Source organism: Hakea prostrata, chromosome 2 (genome assembly GCF_041222555.1).
Source record: "Hakea prostrata isolate BN-2017 chromosome 2, UWA_Hpros_2, whole genome shotgun sequence".
Classification (NCBI taxonomy): Eukaryota; Viridiplantae; Streptophyta; class Magnoliopsida; order Proteales; family Proteaceae; genus Hakea; species Hakea prostrata.
The window spans coordinates 24257998-24280879 of record NC_142601.1 but is presented as its reverse complement, the minus strand read 5'-3'; positions in this window follow the sequence as shown (position 1 = coordinate 24280879).

Here is a 22882-nt window from a genome sequence, read left to right as displayed (position 1 = left end):
ATTGTCCACACACTGCTGCGATTTCAACACCTAGCACTTTAAAATCAGACGGCCACTACTAAAAGGGCGGGACGTGATTGTAATTTTAAATTTTATTTTACAAATAAGGTTTTAAACTTTCTAAATATACATTAAAAACCCCTGATGAAAGCCTTCTCTCATCAAATTCAGAACCCTATTTTATTGAATGCACAACCGATTTAGTCGATCAAACCCCTCTTATTCTTAGAGTTACCTACTCTCCTCTAATTTTCTTCTGGATTAAATCAGACATTTTATCATCAAGAAAATTTGGGAATCCCCAATTGTAGAAATGTTGTGATAAACCACTCCTTTTGAGGCGACAAGCCCAAGATGGAACTTGGAAGTGAAGAGAAATCAATTATTTGATTAGGAAAGATACACTTTTGCAGATTCATTTGTTAGGAAACTTACAAAATACTAATCTTCAAAATCTTCAACTTCCACCTGAGATCAATAAATACCTGTTGATGGAAATTACAAATGTAGAACTTCAAGCTTTACTAGTAACATAGTATGTCTATATTATATATCTCCACCAAAATGATCATAACTCATTCATGCATAACTTCTTGGACTTCAGGATTTATGGATGTATATATTTTAAGTTTCTAAGACATTTTTCTAAGGATGATAAACATAACTGGGTGTACTAAAGTAGCACTCAAAATGTTGGGATTCATCATCAGAGATCTACTTATTGACAAGGGAAAAGAAGAGAATAAGGATGTTAAGGTACAACATTATGATGCTATGAGGAACTAGAAGCCAAACAAATTTATGCAGCCAGTTATATTTTTAATATTCAAAACATCAGAGGTTCTCAGTTAACCTGATCATGAAAGAATTAACAGAAGCTGCATCCAAAAGTATCCAAGAAGACTCAAAATTTCTAGTTTATCATAGCATTCCTACGATTTGAGATTTCCAAATTTTCTTGAAGAGGTCAATTTTGCCATGATGATAAAATGTAAGAGGGTAGGCAACTCGAAGAACAACAGGGGTTTGATCGACGAAATAGGGTTCTAAATCTGATGAGAGAAGGCGTTCATCGATTCTGAGGGGTTTTCAATGTAAATTAGAAAGTTTAAAACCTCATTTGTAAAACAAACTTTAAAATTACGATCACTTCCCCGTGCTTTTAATAGTGGTCTTCCGATTTCAAAATGCCAGGTGTTGATATCTGATACGAGGAAAATTGCACTGAACCCATCAGACCGGGTTCACAGTCTTTGTCCCGGTCAAACCATGATTGGGACCCACCAAAACCCTAATTTAATGATCATAAAGGCACCGCAAATCGGTTACCAATCCGGTACGACCTCCCGATTGTTATACTAGATGAAGTTGACTTGTAGGAGGCAACTATCATAAAGCGGTGAGGAAATCGTGCTGAGATAGGTAACTACTTGCGTCCCCTTCCTCTAGCGCCAAAAGATGCGAGGTGAAAGTTCTTTTGAAGAAACAAAGGGAAGTGAAAAGGAGAAATGAGGCAGGAAGAATCATTTATAGATTCAAAATACAAATGAACAGGCGAGATTGAACTTAATCGACGGACAGGGGCAAGTACTGATTCAAGAGAAAAGATCGAATGACTTGGATTGCAAACCATCAACGGTCTGTAATCACGAACGGTTTGAAAAACTTTCACCATGATGATAAAAACTCGGGACACGACGATTTGAACGACAAGACATGATGTGCACACTTCCCTGATTGCCATGTGGCCCATTATGCACAAGAAACGAAGCATCAGAACATTTCGACGGCACCTCGCTAGAGAGAGATGTCAAGAGCATTAATAAATATCAACTGGCCAGAACCAGGAATTCTTCAAGGAAGAGGGAAAGGATTAATAAAGAAGGGTCTCCTTGAAAAGTTGATGGGTCAGTCGCTCCACGTTCTAGGAAGATGCAAGTTTTACAAAATCCGAAACAAAATCTGCACGTAAGAAAAAAGAAGGGCAGCAAATCTTCAGAGGTCTCCTAATGAGAGTCAGTTATGTGAATTTGAAGAAGATATCGAGATCTTCTTGCCAAATAAATTTGTGTTAATTTCACTAGGATGCAAAAAGTTATTTTTCTCTGTTTTCGCAGATGTAAGTATCTCTATTTTCTAAGATCTCCATCACTCTTTTTTGTGACCTTCGAAAAGTGTCCGTGGCCGCTTGAGAACGACTCATGCTCCGAGCGATCCAATAAAGAAATCATTCACCGATCTATTACCTTCAAGAATTCGTGAAGGACTTCTACAGGAAAGATGAGGCGATTTTATCACGATGAGGCCGTAGGAAAAGCTACAAGAACGTAGCAGCAAGACGGAGATGATGCCCCAAGGATTATTGAAGTAATTATGCTTCAAGCTAGCCTTCCGTGCGGTCCACCTGTGATTAGCCTCGCCACCTCTGCGTCATCTCCCCAGTGCTCGATGATATCGTAATGGTGAAGCATTGCTCAAACGCTAGGCGATTCAGGAATAGTGAATTGGTCCCATAGTGAATCAAAAGCCTAGTGACGCAGTGGATCGGCTGCTGCCCGTCGTTCGTCCGACACTCTCGCCGAGTTCAGTGTCGATTGCTAGTCCTTTCCGATCTGCAGACCCATAAAGCAATTCAAAAAAAAAAAAAAAAAAAAAGCGGAGGCTGGTTCTCCAGCATGATCATGACGTTCTGCTCTAGTTTCTCATTAATGAAGAACTCAACAAGTTCCGGAATAAACTCATAAAATCAGAAGGCCACCGTGCTGAAAGTTTCTCTTCTTGCTGTAAGTTTTTCCACAAATTTGATTTGCATCTTTTTTATTCCTCCACTCGGGTTACTTGGATTCGAGTCCAATGTCCTGACCACTAAACCATGGAACCTCTCAATACTTAAAGTAGTTTACTCCAATGTTGTGTGTTTGTGGATTCCTATATGAAAGACTGTGAAAAAGACAAGTCAATAGTCAGTAATTGGACTAGGGGGAAATGGTTAGACAAGTCAGTAGTCTGTGTATTTTTCCATGTTGAAATGGTTAGATATTTCTAATTCATCTTCAAGATCCAACTATCTGGTTGAACATCCTACAATTATTGTTGTGACTAAAAACAACTTGGTAGTAGTACTCCAAACATGCATATTTGTTATTCTTAAATGGACATCACTTAGATCAACATCAAAACTTGATGAAGAGTTACTAAGAGATACAATGATCATAAATGTTTGAGTACTCAATTATATGTGCTAATGAGAATGTTCATTTTAAGAAAAAAGGACAGCATATGTTTATTTGACAACATGAGTCTTGGGAATGATGTTCCGAAAGACACATAATGAAAGGTGGAGAGTCCTCCACTTCATTACTTGCCACTGCAACTATCTCTAGTCTTGAAAAGCTGAAAAATGATGCTGCCAGTTCACCAAAAAGGGATACATCAAGTTCATTACACTCATTGTATTCATTACAAGATGTGCTTATAATAAACGCCTTGGCTGTAAGAAGGCGCTTACTGATCAAGGGACTTTCAACTAAAGCGCGTCGAAGCAAAGAGCGACAACCAGCCAGCTGTTATCTATCTTGTTATAGGTTAACCATTTGATATACTATGGAAAGTTAGCACTATCATACAGCATATTAAATTACTTGCACAGGACTTTGAATGCATCAGGTTTACCCATATCTTGAGGGAATGCTCAGGACTTTATGCAAATATATATGATGTGTTGCTGCCAGTATCAGAAATCCCCCTCTCAACAATGGACACGGCCCGTTTCCAATGGCCGACATATCCTACATCTTGTTGCTCGCAAAGAAGGCTGCTCTTGCCATCCATATGGGGAAAAGATGCTCGCTTCGATATACTTTGTGCTCATACTATTATCCAGCCTAACTTCTCTGCAGAGGGAAGATTTCGGATGGTAAAACAGATGCGGTACAGAATCTAGATTACTAAACTGTTGAGTTTTTCAACTTCCTGGAATGTTATCTTGGGAGCTTCTTCAAATAAGAAAACGAGGTACACAAATATCATAACTACAAGTATTTTTTGAAATTGATTTGAACCATGGATCCTATGAGTGCATGAATACAGGAATCTCCTTCATGAGATGATGTCAAATCCTTATTATTGTTTGATTCTTGCCATTGATAATTTGGTTCATTTATATTATCGAAGCAACTCTTAAACTATGATGCCTTTATTATCACCCTTTTCTCTTTATGAGCAAGTATAAACAACGAGATGCATCAGGAAGCTTGGTGCTGCGCCAACCAAGCTAATCTACGTATGTGAAATACTATTTCCATACTTAAGGTTATGATAAATTAGTGACATGGATAACTCATGATGAACAATTATTGATTTTTTTTCATGTTTTGGCTTCATTGGATGAAAATCCATTGATTTGAGATATTTTACCTTACATTGATGAAGTGATGATTAACCTAGTTTAGCAACTTGAGCACCATGATTATGGCATAGCATGCAAGTGGTTAAAAAAAAAAAAAATGCTGCTACTGTTGTTGCATCATCCTCTCAATTAACATCATTTTGATTATAATTTATGCTTGGTTGTTTATTCTATATTGGGTGAGACGAAGGTCAAAATCTAAAATCCAAGATTCGAAAAGAATCATCATGATTTTAATAGCACAATAAAATCTCTTAGGAGTATGGGTAGTATCATACTCCTCCAGATAATCATATTCAATCTCAGTGGAGCAGTATGCCCAGTAAGGGAGGCATCTTTCGGTTAGCCTTTACTTTGATTTCTTTCAATCCAAATTTGAATATGGCAGTGCATTGTATATGGGAAATTATGGCTACAAACCTCAAAGCATTATCTTGCAATTGAATATTTGATTTTGATTCCAAGCTTGATAAAAATCTCAGCTTCAGAATATATTATGATATTATTCTGTTTCATGAATCATGATTAATTTCTGTTTAAAAAATAAAAAATCCCTGGTAAGGGGATGGTATGTCTCTTCGACAGTGGATCGTTCAACCACATTCATATGTTTCCACCACTCTAGCAATGGTGGTGACACATCTTTCATGACGAACCTGTACAACTTAAAAGGTTCAGGTGATTACTGACAAAGTGCAGGGTAAACAAACCTAGAGGTTATGCTTTCATCAAACTCAGGCGCACACGGGAAAAAAGTTTCTTATATACCGTGATAGAGCCTACTATTCATCCGGCTGTGATATGATAAGCTAAATCTTCAGCAACTTTTATAGATGTTGGATTGGGAAGGTTATTAACCCGTACACTTCAAGTTCCAGAAACCAAACCTCTTTTGAATGAGGGGCCATATGAAGGGTATAGCAGTACAACAATCAATTCAAAAGGCTTCGGTTTTGACCGATCGAGTCCTTCCAAAGACGATAACAAGGCATCAGGGGCACTAACCCGAATGAGTCCTCCGAAAGCTTATGAATTCAACGGAATTCCTCTAATTATGTTTATGATGAGGCAAATAAGAGCAAACGGAAAGTTGTTGCAACTTTTTCTAAGGAGCGCGAAGTCAATAAGCAGGAACCTTCCGCATCTTTGCAAAGACTGTTCTTTCTAAAGCTATTGACTAAGATACTGAAGACATATTCTCCGTTTGTTCATATCCTTCTCCGAAGAGATGCTGAGGAAGGAAAAGAAAGTAGATGACGATTGAAGGAATTACTTACTCTAATAAGAAACAAGGAAAAGTTGAGATTGCACATAATGATTCTAATATCCATGCGGTTGAGAAAAGAATGGCTAAAGCCATGTCAGGGTTTCATGACATGCTGTTGAGCACAGGAAGAAAAGAGGGTTGCAACGCTCAGGGAACTTGCTATTTCTTCTACAATTGAAGCAAAAGCTCGCCAAGACTAAGGAAATAATTATGGAGAATGTTCAACACCTTAAACAAGAAGTTTCTGCTACAAGAGCTTCTCTACAATTACAGTGCTTTAAATATTTCTACAACCAATTTGCCGGACTTAAATCTAATGGCCTCTGATGAGCCCACCTATATCATGTTCTCTCAAACACAAGAAGAGGACAAGAAAAATCAGCAATCAAAGCCAAGTTCGAACGCGAGCAAACTAGCAGCAAGCGAGGTTAAGAGACCTAAAAGCTTCAGAAAATATTCTGCAATGGTGGTGTTCGGGTAAAGGCCCAGTTACCACGTTCGGCTCAGACCTAGTTGGGTATGATCTTTCCGTGTCCGGTGGTGATACATCCCCCTGGCGAACCTGTACAACTTAAAAGATTAAGGAACAACAAGAAAGAATACAATAGAGATCGCGATGATCGTGAATGTAATCGTGATCAAGATTATCATCGGGAGTGGAAAAAAGACTAAGATCATGGGTTGCATGATCGTGCTGAACGAGAATCTTATTATGACCAAGAACATCAATGATTGAGTGGATTGAGAATTTGCAATGATCAAAGTGGATTGGGAATTTATTACCTTCAAGATTTTACTACGATTGAGAATTTATTAAGATCAGAAGATACCTAAAAAGGGGCAAAGATTGAAGGTGTCGATCGATGATTGAGGTAGGAAACAATGCTCAGGATGGAGGCAACGTTCGCCCGATCATGTGGATTATTTACCCAAGTAGAGCATCGACAATTTCAATCAAGGGATTTAATCCTCAGCCGCACTTTGGCATTAGATCCGCATCACCAAAAGAAGTTGGATCCTTCATGAGAAGGGCCATATATGATAATCAAACTAGCTGGTTCGGGAGCGTATAAGCTAAAAAACTTAGCTGCCAATCGTGAATTGGACCGATCGTAGAATGCAAGACATCTTAAAAAAGCTTCAATGCAAGTCAAGCTTCAGACACCAAAGCTCTTTCTAATAGAGGCATGACAGGATAGGGAGCACGGATGGCACCGATCAAATCAAGAGGCTTCAGCTATGTCCGAGTGAGACCTCCTAAAGAAGCATCGGCGAAATTATCAATTTTGATCTACAATTACTCAATGTAGAATACTGGTTTTCCATCCAAATCTTTTGATTGGGGGCCATATATAGCAGAGTACATTTAGAATCAAAAGGCTTCGGGTAACACCAAATGGACCTAAGATCATTAAGGCATCAGGTAAACACCTTCAGGTAATACCGTATGAGACCTTCGAACATCTCGAAATATTCCTCGGAACTTTCGGGTTAAGGCATCGGGTAAACACCTTCGGGTGATACCGTATGAGACCTTCGAACATCTCGAAATATTCCTCGGAACTTTCGGGTTAAGGCATCGGGTAAACACCTTCGGGTAATACCGTATGAGACTTTCGAACATCTCGAAATATTCCTCAAAACTTTTGGGTAAAGGCATTGGGTAGCACCGAATGGGTCCTTCAAAAGCCAAAGAAATTTCTAAGAAAATTTCTTCAGGTCTAAGGCATCGGGTAAAACCGGGTGGGTCCTTCAAAAGCCTCGATGAAAATTCTGAGGAATTTTCTAAGGTCAAGGGCATCGGATAAATTCCAAACAGAACCTTAAAAGCCTAGTAAGTTTGAGCACTTTCTAAGGTAAAGGCATCGGGTAGCACCGAATGAGTCCTTCGAAAGCCGAAAAATTCTCTTAAGGAAAATTTTCTGGTCAAAGGCATTGGGTAAGACTGAATGAGACCTTGAAAAATCATGAAAGTCCTAAAGAATTTTTGGGGATCAGGTATATCGAATGTACAACGAGTATAACTTTTGAATCCTTAGAAAGAATTTCTTAGAAACTATCGTGAATCTCATGCTTCGGACAAACCGAACGCTAATTACAAAAGCTTATCGGGCGAATTAGATATGGCTCAGTTCGACCAAGCTAATTCCCCGGAGAATGAAGAACGTGTTATAACCAGACAACGATTAACACAAAATTTTCTTTTCATTCATATAAGAGCCAATCAGGGCCAACCTATACAAGAATTCCTGAAAAACATCTACAAACTTGCAAGAGGATCAAGGACTTGGTCAACAGCGGCTTCAGGTGTGAAACCCAGCCCTGACCCTAATCCGAAAACTCTGTTTATTGTAGGTCCAGTGACCCAAAGTAAGGCAAGAAGTCATCTTTGGGCCATTTCTGTTGAAGACTTGATGGCTGGATTGGAATCCATGAGTGTTGATGCTAGTGTTCCAATGGTGGAAACTGCACCGGATGAAGATTGGATTAGTTGATGGTCTTGGAGTGGTCTCTGTATTGATTCAAAGGCATTTCTAACTCCTAGGTATGTCACTCTAGAGGTGTGCAAAACCCCTTGATGTTTGGACTTGATCTGAGCCTTCAATTCCCTGTTTTGAAGTTGCTGTCTTGATTGGTCGACTCATTGGTCGATTGGATCAATCGACCAATCAATCGACCAATTGATTCTGTTTTTGAAATTTGAATCCTGTCACTTCTATTTAAGTCTAATCTCGGGAATACTCTACCTCCTCTACCTCCTAAGCCTCTGGAACGAGTTAGAACCCTAATCTAACCCATTCCCTTGCATTCTTTGGTGCTCTTTCAAAGACTTGAAGAATTCTTCATCTTTCTACGACAAAGGTATGATCTAAACCACTCTCTCTTCTATCTCTGATTTTCTTTCTTTTATTCTGTTTTCATTGAGATCAGAAAGGTGATGAAGCATTCTTGTAATCATCAATTCTCTGATCTCACCATATTCTTTAAGACTCATGATCATCATCATGTTCTTAAACCCTACCTATTGAATTCTTGAAAACCCTAACCCTAATTCTTTGAAACCCTAATCTGTGTGATTGTCTGGAGAACTTTTGGTAACCTCCCTTGTGAAGGAAAATCTTCTTGAGTAATGTTGTGTTAACCTAAACTTCATCATTGAATGACCCTTCTTGTTATTCTTGGCTAACAATTTATCTCCCTTCATCCAGATCTCACAATTATTTTCCGAGGGAACCATAAAGGGTAAAACCCTAATTCTTGGGTAAGATCAAGAACCTCTAGTTTAATCATGGTAACCAAATTATTATGTTTCCTTTACTAGATCTGAATTCTTTCATATCCTAGTTCATTATCTTTAATCTTTCTATTTTTTTCCCTCCTAACCTATGATAACCCTAATCAGGTTAACCTCATGATTTCTAGGTTGTAACTTGAGAACTGTTTTGAGTTATGGTTTGATATCCTCTATACCCTAGAATACTACCATGATAATTCCCCTCTTAATTGAACCCTTTTGAACCATCGAATTCGGTTCTGGATTCTCAAAATTCGGATTCTTGCAGGCCACTCGCACCGCATTGGTCGACTCATTGGTCGACTGGTCCAACAGAGACCAATCAATCGACCAATGAGTACAGCAACCTCAATCTTGGTCTGTTTCGATTGATTTATGATCTTTTCCTTTATGCATCTTTCCTAACATGTTGTGTGCACTTGTTTAGGACTGTCTTCTCAGGTTTTGTCAAGATCATACTTGATTCTTTAAGATTCCATTCAAGTTAGAAGGTAAGGACAGTTGATTCCTTAACTACATAGATTGCTTGTTCTCTGGTTTCTACTTTATGAAACTATGAGATTACCTATTGTTATTGTATTTTAATTCTAATCTCCTACTGTGGGAACAGTAGCACTTAATTATATCATCTTTTCATTGTTTATGTTATATGAATTACTTATTACTGCTTAATCTGATGTTGCTTTTACATTCTCTTTTATATGATGAACTACCGGGTTGTGTATGTCATGACTGATCTGAGAATGTGTTTGCTTAAGTTTGGTTTGGGATTGGGAAGTGTCCTTTTGACACTTCTGTCCTTGGACATTATCGGAAATAGTATGGGATGTTTCCGGGGTTGCCCATCGACACTTTCTCGAATCAATGGTTGTCATACCTAGGGATGTCTAGCAGTGTTTGGCTAGGATATACCCCTGTTATATCAAACCCGATTCGGAAGGGTATTGAGACCGAACGACCCGTGGTAGCAATGGGGATTCACGGGCGCTCAAGACCGGTGAGTTATATCCGTGAGAGGACGGGAATCACATTGTGGGGGCCATTTATTGGAGGGTTGCATATGGCTAGACTTGGGCTCATGGGCGCTCGAGACCAGTGAGTTATATCCGTGAGAGGACATGAGAGCTTCCCGTTTACCATATGTGGATAACCAATAGGGTTGATGAGTCCGGTGAGTAATATCCGTGACTCTAGTGTGAAGGATACCGGAAAGGATCCCGAGAGGGGAGGAATGGAAGTATCTGGAACTGACTTGATGTAACTGAGTAGATGACTTGCATTGGGCTAGGCTTTTCCCTAACATGCGACGGTACTTATGCCAAATGGTTGTGAGAGAGTGTGTTGACTTAACCCCCTACCATGGTTTGTCCGAGAGGGATGCCCGGACCCACTACCAACAGGAGCCATATGCGTGACCTACCCATAGAAGTACGGTGCTATGACTTAAAGCATGTCCGCCATAGAGACCAGCATACATAGAGTTAGATGCATACATACATTACTTGTTTCATATTGCATTGCAACATGTTATGTTTTGCCACATGTTATCTATGATGTTATGGATTAAGTACCTTACTGAGTTTCTTCGAAACTCATTCCTATTGTGTATTTCTTTTTGTTAGATTATCCTGCTGGTACAGAATACTATGACGAGCAGTACAGCGAAGCATAAGCTGATGAAGCGTATTACACGCAACGTGCTGGCAACGATCAAGATTACTTTGATGATCCCCCGGCGGATCAAGCTGCATACTACTTTTGAGAACGGCATAGAGTTAGAACGGATTCATTGGATTGATGAAGTCCATACTTATGAAGACGTTATCTATAAACTTGAAGACGCTTGATCTTAGTTTATTTATTAGTACATTTGTTTCAGTTGTAATCCCTTTTTGATTTTTATACTATGTTCCGCTATGTTGGTAAAGTGAGTTTCCGCCTCACTTCACTCCTTTTTGATATCATTGGATATCTGGTATCTTTCCGCACTTTGATTATTCTGATTGTTCATTTCTTGTTTTGAACCTTGTTTATAATATTAAACCTTGATTTATTTCTGTACATGATTATGTTATTGCATATGTGGGAGGATGATTTCCTCGATACTTGATCTTCGGGGTTGTGGATCACACTCTCGGGTATGCCAGTTAGGGTACCGGCTGGGAGGATGTGACATCAGGAGCCAGTTCTTTGGGAGCTTAATTTTGAACATTGTCCACCTGAACTTCCCGTTCGGGAAATATCGGAGGCTCATCGCTCAAGTATCCATTAATGGTCGGATTAGCGGGTGGAGGATTGTTCTTCTCCACAACCCAACTCGGAGTAGGCTGTGGCAACTCCTCAAAAGTCTCTTCATAGATGAGATCTTTATGCTCTTTGATCAGGAAGGAAGGATCCATCGTCAGAATACTCTTCCAAACATCATTAATGCCAGCTCGACAAGATACTAGATTGTACAGGTTAAGCGAATCACCGAACGGCTTACTGTTCAGATATTTATAGACAATGTTTTTCAGCTCTCCCAGCTCCCTTTTCATCTCCTCCATTTGGGACTTGGCTACAACAAATTCCCCCGCGGAGGTACGAAGTCGAGCAATCTCCTCCTCCAACTTGGAGATTTCTCCCAGCCTCTTCTCGGCAATATCATCACTGTGCTTGACTCTAGCGCGTAGGTGACCAATCCTCAAATTTGCTTTCTTTTCGCGATGGAAGTTCTCAGTAAGGACCCTGTGTCAACAATGCAAAAATAAGTCAGCCGAATACGGAGGATTTGGCCAAAAGAAGAAATAAAGAATCGGGATATACCTAATGCTTGAATTCACCAACTCATTGTCAGATACTTCGTTCAGGGCTTTTTCCAATCACTTGGAGTTCAAGTATTGACGACCCAATCAATGGACGCATCGGTATCCAGGAGGACCGGGTCCCGAATGGTCACCTTCCATTTGGAGATGTAAACTTCCCCTTGGTCGACCTTGCTTCTTTTAGAAGCAGCATCATCAGTTAGCTCCCGTCTCCTCTTGACAAGAGCAACATTATCATGAGTGGACTCTTCGACCCCAATTGGCTCTTTTTCTTGGGAAGCATGATCCTGCCTAATCCTTAGAAGCCCCTTCGGGGAAGGAGTTACCCCCTTCGGGGCAGTAGCAGACGAAGCCCCCTTTAGGGAAGGGGCACTTTTTAGGAGCGTCCCAATTTTTTCCCTTTTGAGGAACTCTCTCCTCAGCAGCGACGAAACTTTGCAAAGCTAGTGATCTGACAGCATTGCGATTAAACCTGGGAGGCACTGCAAGATCAACAGAAAATCAGAATTATTACAAGGAAATACGCAATAAAGAAAATTAAAGCTTTGGGTGCTCACCATGGCTCAAACCCCAGTAGTGGAGAATCGCTTCGTACTCCATGGCATACCCATGGATTTCCGAATGCCAGAAGATGGCTTTGATGGTCCAAACCGCTTCATTATTGTGGTCCATAACAGACAGCAAAAGACTAGTAGACTGTTCGAATGCAAGAAACAGAATAAAAAAGAAGATATAACAGAAGAAAGGAAAGTAGACTTACTTGTGAAGAATCAGAAGAACGAAGCTTGGAAGTAGAACGAAGCAGAATCCCAGAGGTCCATCAAAACCCTCCTAATCCTCTCCAACAACAATTGGAACAGATGCAGATCCAATTCTTGGAGATGTAGCAGACACTCTGTATGCTGGTAAGATAGGTAGTTGCTCCTCAAGCACCTGACCAAATAGAGGTGAGAGGACGTGTATGAGAGGCAGTGGCGGATGTGCCATTACTTCAGGTACCAACACATTCTCATCATGTAGACGGACAACAAGGCAAAGGCCATAATTATGGCCAAAACTATCAAAAAGATCGTCAAGATCGAGTTCGGGAATTAAGAGCCGACGGATTACCCAAAAGAGATGATCGGCACAATAGGCCGCAGGCAAGCCGAACGGGAACAGCGACGAGGCAACGAAGGGGAGTCCGCACCCATTCACCAACTTCAAGACGTTCGGGAAGAGGAACTATCCGAATGGAAGATGGACGATCACTACATATTGGCCGAGAGCTCGCCAATATAAACCAAAGATTGGGGCAACTATCTTGAGGAAGAAAGGTCGATGATGTTTATTCGGTCATTCGAAAGACTCCTTTCACCGATGCAATCACTTTGTTCGAATTTCCACACAATTACAGGCTCCCAACTTTTACGGCTTTCGATGGTTCGGGAGGCCCCACAGCCCATATTAGCTATTATCAACAAACAATGGCGGTAGCTGGAAACTTTGATGAGATTCTCTGCAGAGTATTCACTTCTCCCTAACTAGGGCAGCACAAAGTGGTTCCCGAATCTTCCTTCGGGAAGAATCAATGATTTCGACAATCTTGCTTGCAAATTCATTGGACGTTTTCAAAGTGGTATCCAGATCAAGAAAACAGAGGAAACACCTTTACAATCAAACATGAAAGATGAGAGGCGAAAGTTCTTTTGAAGAAACACAAGGAAGTGAAAAGGAGAAATGAGGCAGGAAGAATCATTTATAGATTCAAAATACAAATGAACAGGCGAGATTGAACTTAATCGACGGACAGGGGCAAGCACCGATTCAAGAGAAAAGATCGAATGACTTGGATTGCAAACCATCAACGGTCTGTAATCACTGACAGTTCGAAAAACTTTCACCATGATGATAAAAACTCGGGACACAACGGTTTGGACGACAAGACATGATGTGCACACTTCCCTGATTGCCACGTGGCCCATTACGCACAAGAAATGAAGCGTCAAAACGTTTCAACGGCACCTCGCTAGAGAGAGATGTCAGGGGCATTAATTGCAAAGGAGTTTTTGCTGGAAAAGATATCCCGAATTCGCTTGCGTTCGATAAAGGCACTAATCCAAACCAAGCATTCTACATTGTTACTCGAACGCTTGGCCTGTGGGGCAAATGATACGAGGAAAATTGCACCGAACCCATCAGACCGGGTTTACAGTCTTTGTCCCGGTCAAACCATGACTGGGACCCACCAAAACCCTAATTTAATGATCATAAAGGCACAGCAGATCGGTTACCAGTCCAGTACAACCTCTCAATTGTTATGGTAGATGAAGTTGACTTGTAGGAGGCAACTATCATAAAGCGGTGAGTAAATCATGCTGAGATAGGTAACTACTTGCATCCCCGAATATCTAGGGAAAACCCTAAGATCGGACGGCCACCGAAAGAGATCGAGAATTCATTCAACGGACGAAGATTAGAGGTAAAATCTATATAAACCAAGGACGTACAACCTATCAGGTATCTGAATCGTTTCCCAATTACGTATTCATTATTCTTATGCTCTGTAATTAGTCATAGCCTTTGTGATCAGTCCAGTTACTGACTTAAGCTTCGGAGGTGGCCTCTCGATCCCAGCAGTCGGACTATGTCTAACTTTATTTTGCAGGTCATCTTCACAGATCCAGAGGCTTAACAATTTTTGGACGCATCAATATTATAGCAATGCGCAAACGGTATCCGCTTTGCTGCGAATAAAAATCCCACAACGGCACGGTAGAGGCGATTTTTCTAATTGCGCAGGTATGTTTAGTGAACCATCCGATGTGCATTAAAAAATCTTGGTCGTTGGTCGCAGCTTGATCACTTTAAGGGAGTTAAGTGAACAAGCTGACCGGTTTGCTATCTATGAACCAAACTCATTCATTGGACTAGAGGAACCAACCCATATATTTCTCAAATATTGTTTGAAAAACACCATAACACTAAGCGTGTGAATCTTGATTTCGTCTTCTACCATAATTTTAGAAGAAGAAGCTCTGAAGAAGGTATGCGTTGATTTGTCTTCTACCCTAATCTCCCAACTCGTTTCTTCAAATATCAGTGCAAGGGAATCCTGATTTTGTCTTCTTCCATTTGAGCTTCAAAACCTAACTTGGGGTTCATTTCCTCTACGATCAAATCACAAAATCACCCCATCTGTTGAGTCAATCAACGAAAGGGAGCCTCTACTGCATTTTGTAAGCTTGAATCCCTTCCTTATCATTTGTTTTCTTTCTAGGAGTAGATGCACTTGTGAAGGATTAGATAGTGTACATAGTTTGTGAGAATTTAGAGATGATGTTTGTCGATTTTGCTTTTATTCTCGGATGTTTGTTGGCAATACAGGAAATGGCAAATTAAGGTTTGTTTATTTCTTGAACAACCGAATGGGATGATGACTAGGGTTTCATGTGTGAAATCCCACACCAACCCTAATCTGGAAATCTATGTTGTAGGTTCGAAGACCCGAAGACAAGGTAGAAGACAATTGTAGACCCTCTCTGTTGAACCTATGGCTCTAACCTTGAACCAATGGAGATTGATAGTGAAGATCCCATCTTAGAAACCTTGTGTGATTTTGAAAGAAGATGTAGCCTAAATGATGACATACTTGGGAAGTGGACCTTGAGCACAGTGTTGACATCTTCGGGAGGTCCTATAGAGTCAGGTAAGACCCTTTCTTAAGTTGGTTGAGGACCCAAGTGGTGGTTTTGGCTTTTGGAAACCAAAATTCAGCAATTATTAAGGGGAAACCCTTTGGTCGATCCCATCGACCAAGACCATTGACCAAAGCAACCTCGGGGCAAAATTGTGTATTTTTGGAAGTTTTAGGTTTTGAAGTCCTATATATATGTAATTTCGGACTAAACCTAACCACTTTGCCCCTTAGACTTTGGTGAATGTGAAAAGAACCCTAGAGCCTCCTCTTCAAGCTCAAGGTTGATTCCAAGCATCCAAGAGAAGTTCCTTCATTGATTCTTCTTCTACAAGGTTAGTATTCGATTATACTATTGATTGATCTATTCTCTCTACTGTATTTACTCTTTGTTTTGATTGTGAGGAAGGTCTTACACTACTGTAATGGCCTAGTCTCTTATCCTCATAGTCTTAGAGTGAATTCCAATTCACTCTACTCTTAGACAATAAGATGTGTTTTCAATGTTTTGATCTAGATGAGACCATGATTTACTCTTACAGTAGTTATTTGATTCTAATCTATGTTAGATCTATTCTTAGGTTGTTTTCTATGCATGATCTATTGTTTTCTTATCTTTAGAATGAATCCCCATCCATTCTAGTCTTTCCATGAGAATCTGCGGATTAAGCATATTAGGTGATTTATTGGAATTCTATTCCAATGGCCTTGTTTGATGTTCAGATCATCATAGATAACCTCTATATGTTATTTTAGAATTTTCCTATTAATTTCGGAGTGTTCCAATGTGATTTGAAAAGTTTTCGATCAAAGTTGGAAGTTATTGTTCGTACACAGTAACTTTGGTCGATAACATCAACCAAGGCCATCGACCAAAGGTGCGCTGATCTAAATCTTGCCTCCGTTTCGTCTCCGATCATTAGAGTTTGTTCATTATACTCTCTACATGTTTGTTTAAGATTATTTTGGTGATTTTGGACTTGCACTTTGATCTCTTACTCGAAGTTTACAAAGTTGAATATAAGGTGAGTACGTTCACTCACAATATGCACAAACACATTCTTTGATATATTATAACTTATATGCATGTGTTAGCTACTGTAATTGTACTTTTTTTACGTTGTTATATTTCTGTAATTATAGTGGGCTATTCATGATATGATTAACATACTGTTATTGATTAAGAATAATGTGATTGTGAGTTGGACTCTATTGTCATATTAATGGAATCTTGATGTGTTGTGATTGCCTAAGTTGTGATTGGGGAATGGGAAATGCCCTCCTGGCATTTTTGTCATTGGACATCAATGGAGGTGGTATGGGATGCTTTCCTATGGTGCCCCTTGGCACTTTCCCTAATTACTGGATGACATCCCTAGGATTTGGTCTAGATGAGTTTGGCTAGGGAAACCCTGTCATAATTGACCCTATCTGTAAAATCCGGCCTTATCCTAACCCTGACCCGGCCCGAATCTTGTACTGTGGCAGGTCCGAAGACCCGAAGTGGAGGTAGAAGAGACTTGTGGGCCCTCTTAGTTGAAGATTCGATTCTTGATCCAGAGCCTATGGACATTGACAATGATGCCCCTTACTTGAGCACATTGTCAGTGTTTAGTGAAAATCTGTGCATCGAAGAAGATTGAATTAGTTGAAGCACCTATTGAACCCCCGTGCTCAATCCCAAGGTATCTCTTGAAACTAGACTTGTTGATTGACTTGTAGGAGAAAACCCAACTCAATTCGGATCAGTCTGGCCTTCCAAATCCACTCTTGAAGTTGCTGTCAAGCCTTGGTCGACTGACAGTCGACCAGCCAGTCGACTAGCAGTAATGAAATTCAAAAATTTACAAAATTACTTACCATTTTGCCCCTACCTTTTTGGAACTTGTGAATGAAGGTTTACCCCAATCATTGGCACTCCAGAGAACGAAAAGTGACACTCTCTTGGGCCTTCCTTGGTGTTTGTGAAGATCCTTGACTCCAATCATTGGTTTTCCACCTCAATCATCAACTCAAGGTATGATTCCTCTTATTCTTCTTCTAATCTACTCATTATTCTATCAATTTATGATCTTTAGACCATGGTTGAAGTGCTGCAACCTTGCAAACACTTAACCATGAGTTTCCCCTTTCAATTCCATGATTATCACCCCACTCTTGCTATGTTATACTCCCATTAAGATTGCTTACATTGCATTGCTTTGATTCCCTTCATTTCAACCTATTCTTTAGTTCAAATTGAAGTGTAGGTGTATGCTAAATTGAATTACAATTGAGTCATGATTCTAATTCAATTCTTATCATCCCCTTAATTGATTCCCCATCAATTCTTACTATTGCAATCAATTCCAATTCTATATGTGATGTTTAGCATATAAAACATAGGGTTTCGATTTGGGTATTCACAATTGGACCGTTGGATCGTGATAATTTTGTGTGTGTAGTGTCCCCATATTGCCATGATCATGCCCTCCAAGTTTCGTGTCAATTGGAGCACCGGAAGATCAGTTTCGGGCCAAATCCTCAATTCTGCCCATTACTATCAAGCTTTGGTCGACTGCTTGGTCGACTGACAGTCAACTAGCCAGTCGACCAAGATATGACAGCAAGTCTGTTTGTTGCCGAAATGCTTTGTTTGACCTCCGATTCGATTGCTTTCTTTTCTAATGTTGATTATATGTTGTCTAGGGCACACATACTGACTTTTGGGCTATTCTTGGTGACTCTTGATTTATTTCCCGACTCGATTAAGGTAAGGATGGTCGTTACCTCAAGTATGTTGATTATGCAAACATGCTTATACTTTGGAAATTTAGTAGACATACTTCATATGTGTATTCCTTAACCATGTATGACTGTTGTATGCATTTTATTAGTAATAATATGTTACATGTCATTCGGAACATCATGCTTAATTATCCTTTATGATTATGTATATGACTAATCATGTTATGATATGCCTTTGTTTATATGATGAATTATTGATTATGTATGATATGATGAGATTGAACTTGTGAATGGCTACGTATGACTTGGGATTGGGAAGTGTCCTTCGACACTTTTGTCCTTGGACATCGGAGGGAATAGTATGGGATATTTTCCGAAGGTGTCCATCGACACTTTCCCGGGTTATTGGATGACATACATAGGATTGTTTAGATGTATGGTTAGGATTATTCTTGTTGTATCAGACCCGAATCAGAAGGGTATTGAGACCGAATGACCCGTGGTAGAGTACGGTTGATGGGCGCTCAAGACCGGTAACCACTCCATGAGAGGACTTAAACCATACTGCGGATACCCGACAGGGGCCATTTATTGGTAAGGTTGCAAATGGATAGACCTGGGCTCACGGGCGCTCAAGACCGGTAACCAACCTATGAGAGGACGTGAGAGCTTCCCGTTTACCATTTGTGGATGACCAATAGGGTTGATGAGTCCGTAGTCCAAGTTGGTGGTAGCCATAGGATACGCTGACTCTAGTGAGAAGGATACGGAACCGAGTTGGTTGGTGCCATAGGGAAAGTATCTGGATCTGACATGATACGACTGAGTAGATGACTTGCATTGGGCTAGGCTTCACCGTGACATGTGCCAATACTTATACCAATGGTGATGTGAGAGAGTGGTGACTTAATCTCCAACCATGGTTTTTGATGAGGACTTTACCCAATTACCCCGGCAGACCCAAGATATCATGTATGATTGAGGGGGAGTGACAAACGACCTAAAGAAGTATGGTGCTATGGCTTAAAGCATGTCTACCTTAGAGACTAGCATACTTAGGGTTAGAATCATATTTCATCATTGTCTCATATCATCTTACATCATATTGTGACTTGTACCGTATGATTTGTGTATTGTGGAACGATTCGCCTTGCTGAGTTCTTTGAACTCGTTTCCTTTCTGCAATTGTTTTGTTAGATATATCTGCAGGTGCTGAAGACATTGATGGCTCCTACTATGAGGCGGCGCAGGATCCCTCATACTACGGTGAAGGTCCTGGCTGTTACGAAGATTATGGTGAAGGTGCCGAGGGTGATTACCCTCCGTACTAGAGTTAGTCTAACCTTGATTTGGGAGAGGCCTTGCTTAGTCTCCTTTGTGTACACATACGAGGATACTCTATTTATGACGGAGGAGACCCTATCCTAGGCCTTTTATGTCTTTTGGAACACCGGATATGTTGTAATAACTCTTTGGATTTACTCTTGATGTTTGGGATTTGTAACTAAATTAATTAACCATTTTTCTGTTGCTTCTGAGAAAGAGTGACTTCTGATCACTCTCTTTCTCTTTGAGACTTCTTGATATGTATTTGATACTTAATATTTTCCGCACTCTGATTGATTATCTTTTCTTATTCACTTGATCTGTTTATTACTTGCTTTAAACATTGATTATATTGTTCGTGATTATGTTATCGTGTATGTGGGAGGCATGGCCGCTCGATCCTTGATCTTCGGGCTGTGGATCACATCCCGAGTATGCTAGATAGGATACCGGCTGGGTGGATGTGACACTATCGGAAGGGGAATTGAGACCGAGTGACCCATGGTAGCAATGGGAATTCTCGAAAGATGTGCAACAGAGCCATGAGAGGACGTAATTCACATTGTGGGGGCCATTCATTGGTAGGGTTGCATATTATAAACCTGAGCTCATGGGCATTCAAGACCAGTAACCTACCCATGAGAGGACATGAGAGCTTCCCATTTATTATATGTGGATGAACAATAGGGTTGAGAGTCTACGTATCCAAGAGGGAGACGGTGACCTAGGGAGGGAGATACTGGAACGGATTGCATAGGCACGGAAGGGAGGCTATCATACCGGAACGAACTGTCTAGTGCACAGGAGGGAGGTATTCGACTCCAAGTAGATGTGACTCAGTAGATGACTTGCATTGGGCTAGGTATTAACCCTGACACCGCCAGTACTCAGACCAATGGTGGTGAGCAATAGTGTTGAGCCATGAAATGTCCGGGATGGATGCAGGTGTAAAACCCAGCCCTAACCTTGACCCGGAAACCTTGTTATTTGTAGGTCCGATGACCCGAAGTAAAGTAAGAAGTCAGCTTTGGGCCATCCCAATGGAGGACTTGGTGTCTGGCTTTGAATCCATGAAAGTTGATGATGAGGTTCTATTTTTGGAAACTGAATCCTGATGAAGATCTGATTAGTTGATGGACTTGGAGTGCTCTCTATCTTGGTTTGAAGGCATTTCTACCTATTAGGTAAGTCACTTGACTGGTGTGCAAAACCCCTTTAGGATTGGATTTGATCTGGACCTTCAATTCCCTGTTTTGGTCTTGCTGTCAGCATTGGTCGACCGATTGGTCGATGGGCCGATCGACCAATCCACTCGACCAATGAGTCCTGTCTTTGGCAATTAGGTTGTTCTTGCTCTATTTAAGTCCAATCTCGAGTCCACTTCGTATTTGCTGCCTCCAAACTCTCTGGAACGAACCAAAGACCTCTGCAAGTCATCTCTCTTGCATCCTTGGTGTTTTCTTGACGGATCTTCGTCGAAACTCTTCTTTTTGCATCAAAAGGTATGTCTACTCTCTCTTTTTCTCCTCCATCTTTGTTTTTCTTTCCTTTTTGAGTTGAGACAGTAGAAGAGATGCTGCATTCTCTGTTGCAAACATCTCTGAACATGTTCTCATGATCATCCTAAGGATTTGAGGCTAGAACAATGATCTTAACCATGATCATTGCAAGCTTTTGAAGGAATCATGATCAAACCATGATCTAATCTTTGTTAAACTTCTAATCTGAATTCTGATCTCTTTGGATCTTCTATGTTGATCATGTTAGTAGTTAATTACTGTGTTTTCCTTCCATGATCCATAATCTATAGATCTCTAGTGTTCTCTTCTACCTTACTATGTGTTCTTCATGATGCATGGTAGTTACATATATGGTAGGTCTTATTTCCTTATTTAGATTTATGCTTCTAAGCCTTGTTCCTTGAAGATCTAAGTATGTTTTCATGATACCTTTACCTGAAGCAATGATCCATCCTCCTATTGTTCTTGTCTTTGTTTTCTATTTCAAATTCATCAAGATCCATGGTTGATTTAATTATGGTAACTTTTTGTTTCCTAATTTGGATCTTGATATCTTGATTTGATTGGTGTTTTGAGGTCCCCTATATGTTAGAATACTACTGATGTAGTCTACCCCTTGATTAGTACCCTTTTGAACCACCAAATTCGGATTTCATATCTTAAAACTCGATTTTATAGGCTATTGTCCGCATTGGTCGATTGATTGGTCGATTGGACCGATCGACCAATCCACTCGACCAATGAGTACAAGCAACTCCGGAATTGGTCTATGTTGGATGTTTTGGTATCTTTTTCTGTTAGGGATCTTTCCTAATATGTTGTATATACTTGTTTAGGACCTTCTTCTCAAGTTTGCCGAGATCTTACTTGACTTCTTAGGATTCCTTTGCGAGTTATAAAAGGTAAGGATGGTTATTTCCTTAATTACATAGATAGCATGAATCTAGTTTCTATATTTGAATATCATAGATATGATTCCTAAATTAGATTCTTACAATGATATACTACTGTTGCATAACTTTGATTACAGTAACATTACTTATTCATATTAAATTGATTTATGTATGATTTACTTACCAATGTTATAAAAGTGATTGTAATTATTGATTTCTTTCCATATATGAAGTTACCATATATGTGATGATATGAATTGATGCATGTGTATGCTTAAGTATGGTTTGGAAAGGAGAGGTGTCCTTTTGACACTTCTGTTCTTGGACTACTACGGGAATATTATGGGATGTTTCCGGAGATGCCCTCTGGACACCTTCCTAAACTGTTGGATGACATATCTAGGATTGTCTAGTAGTGTTTGGCTAGGATGTCCTGTTATGTCAGACCCTAATCGGAGGGGTATTGAGACCGAACGACCCGTGGTAGCAATGGGGATTCATGGGCGCTTAAGACCGGTAACCAACCCGTGAGAGGACAGGAATCACATTGTGGGGGCCATTTATTGGTAGGGTTGCATATGGTTAGACTTGGGCTCACGGGCGCTTAAGACCGGTAACCAACCCGTGAGAGGACGTGAGAGCTTCCCGTTTACCATATGTGGATGATCAATAGGGTTGATGAGTCCGTAGTCAGGGACTATGAGGACTCTAGTGTGAAGGATACCGGAAAGGATCGTCGGGGACGAGGAATGGAAGTATCCGGATCCGACTTGATGTAACTAAGTAGAAGACTTGCATTTGGCTAGGTTTTACCCCGACATGCGCCAAGATTTATACCAAATGGTTGTGAGAGAGTGTGTTGACTTAACCCCCTGCCATGGTTTGTCCCGAGGGATGAAGGACCCATTACCAATCGGCTGCTCAAGACCGGTGAAATGATCCGTGAGAGAATCCAAGATATCTTAA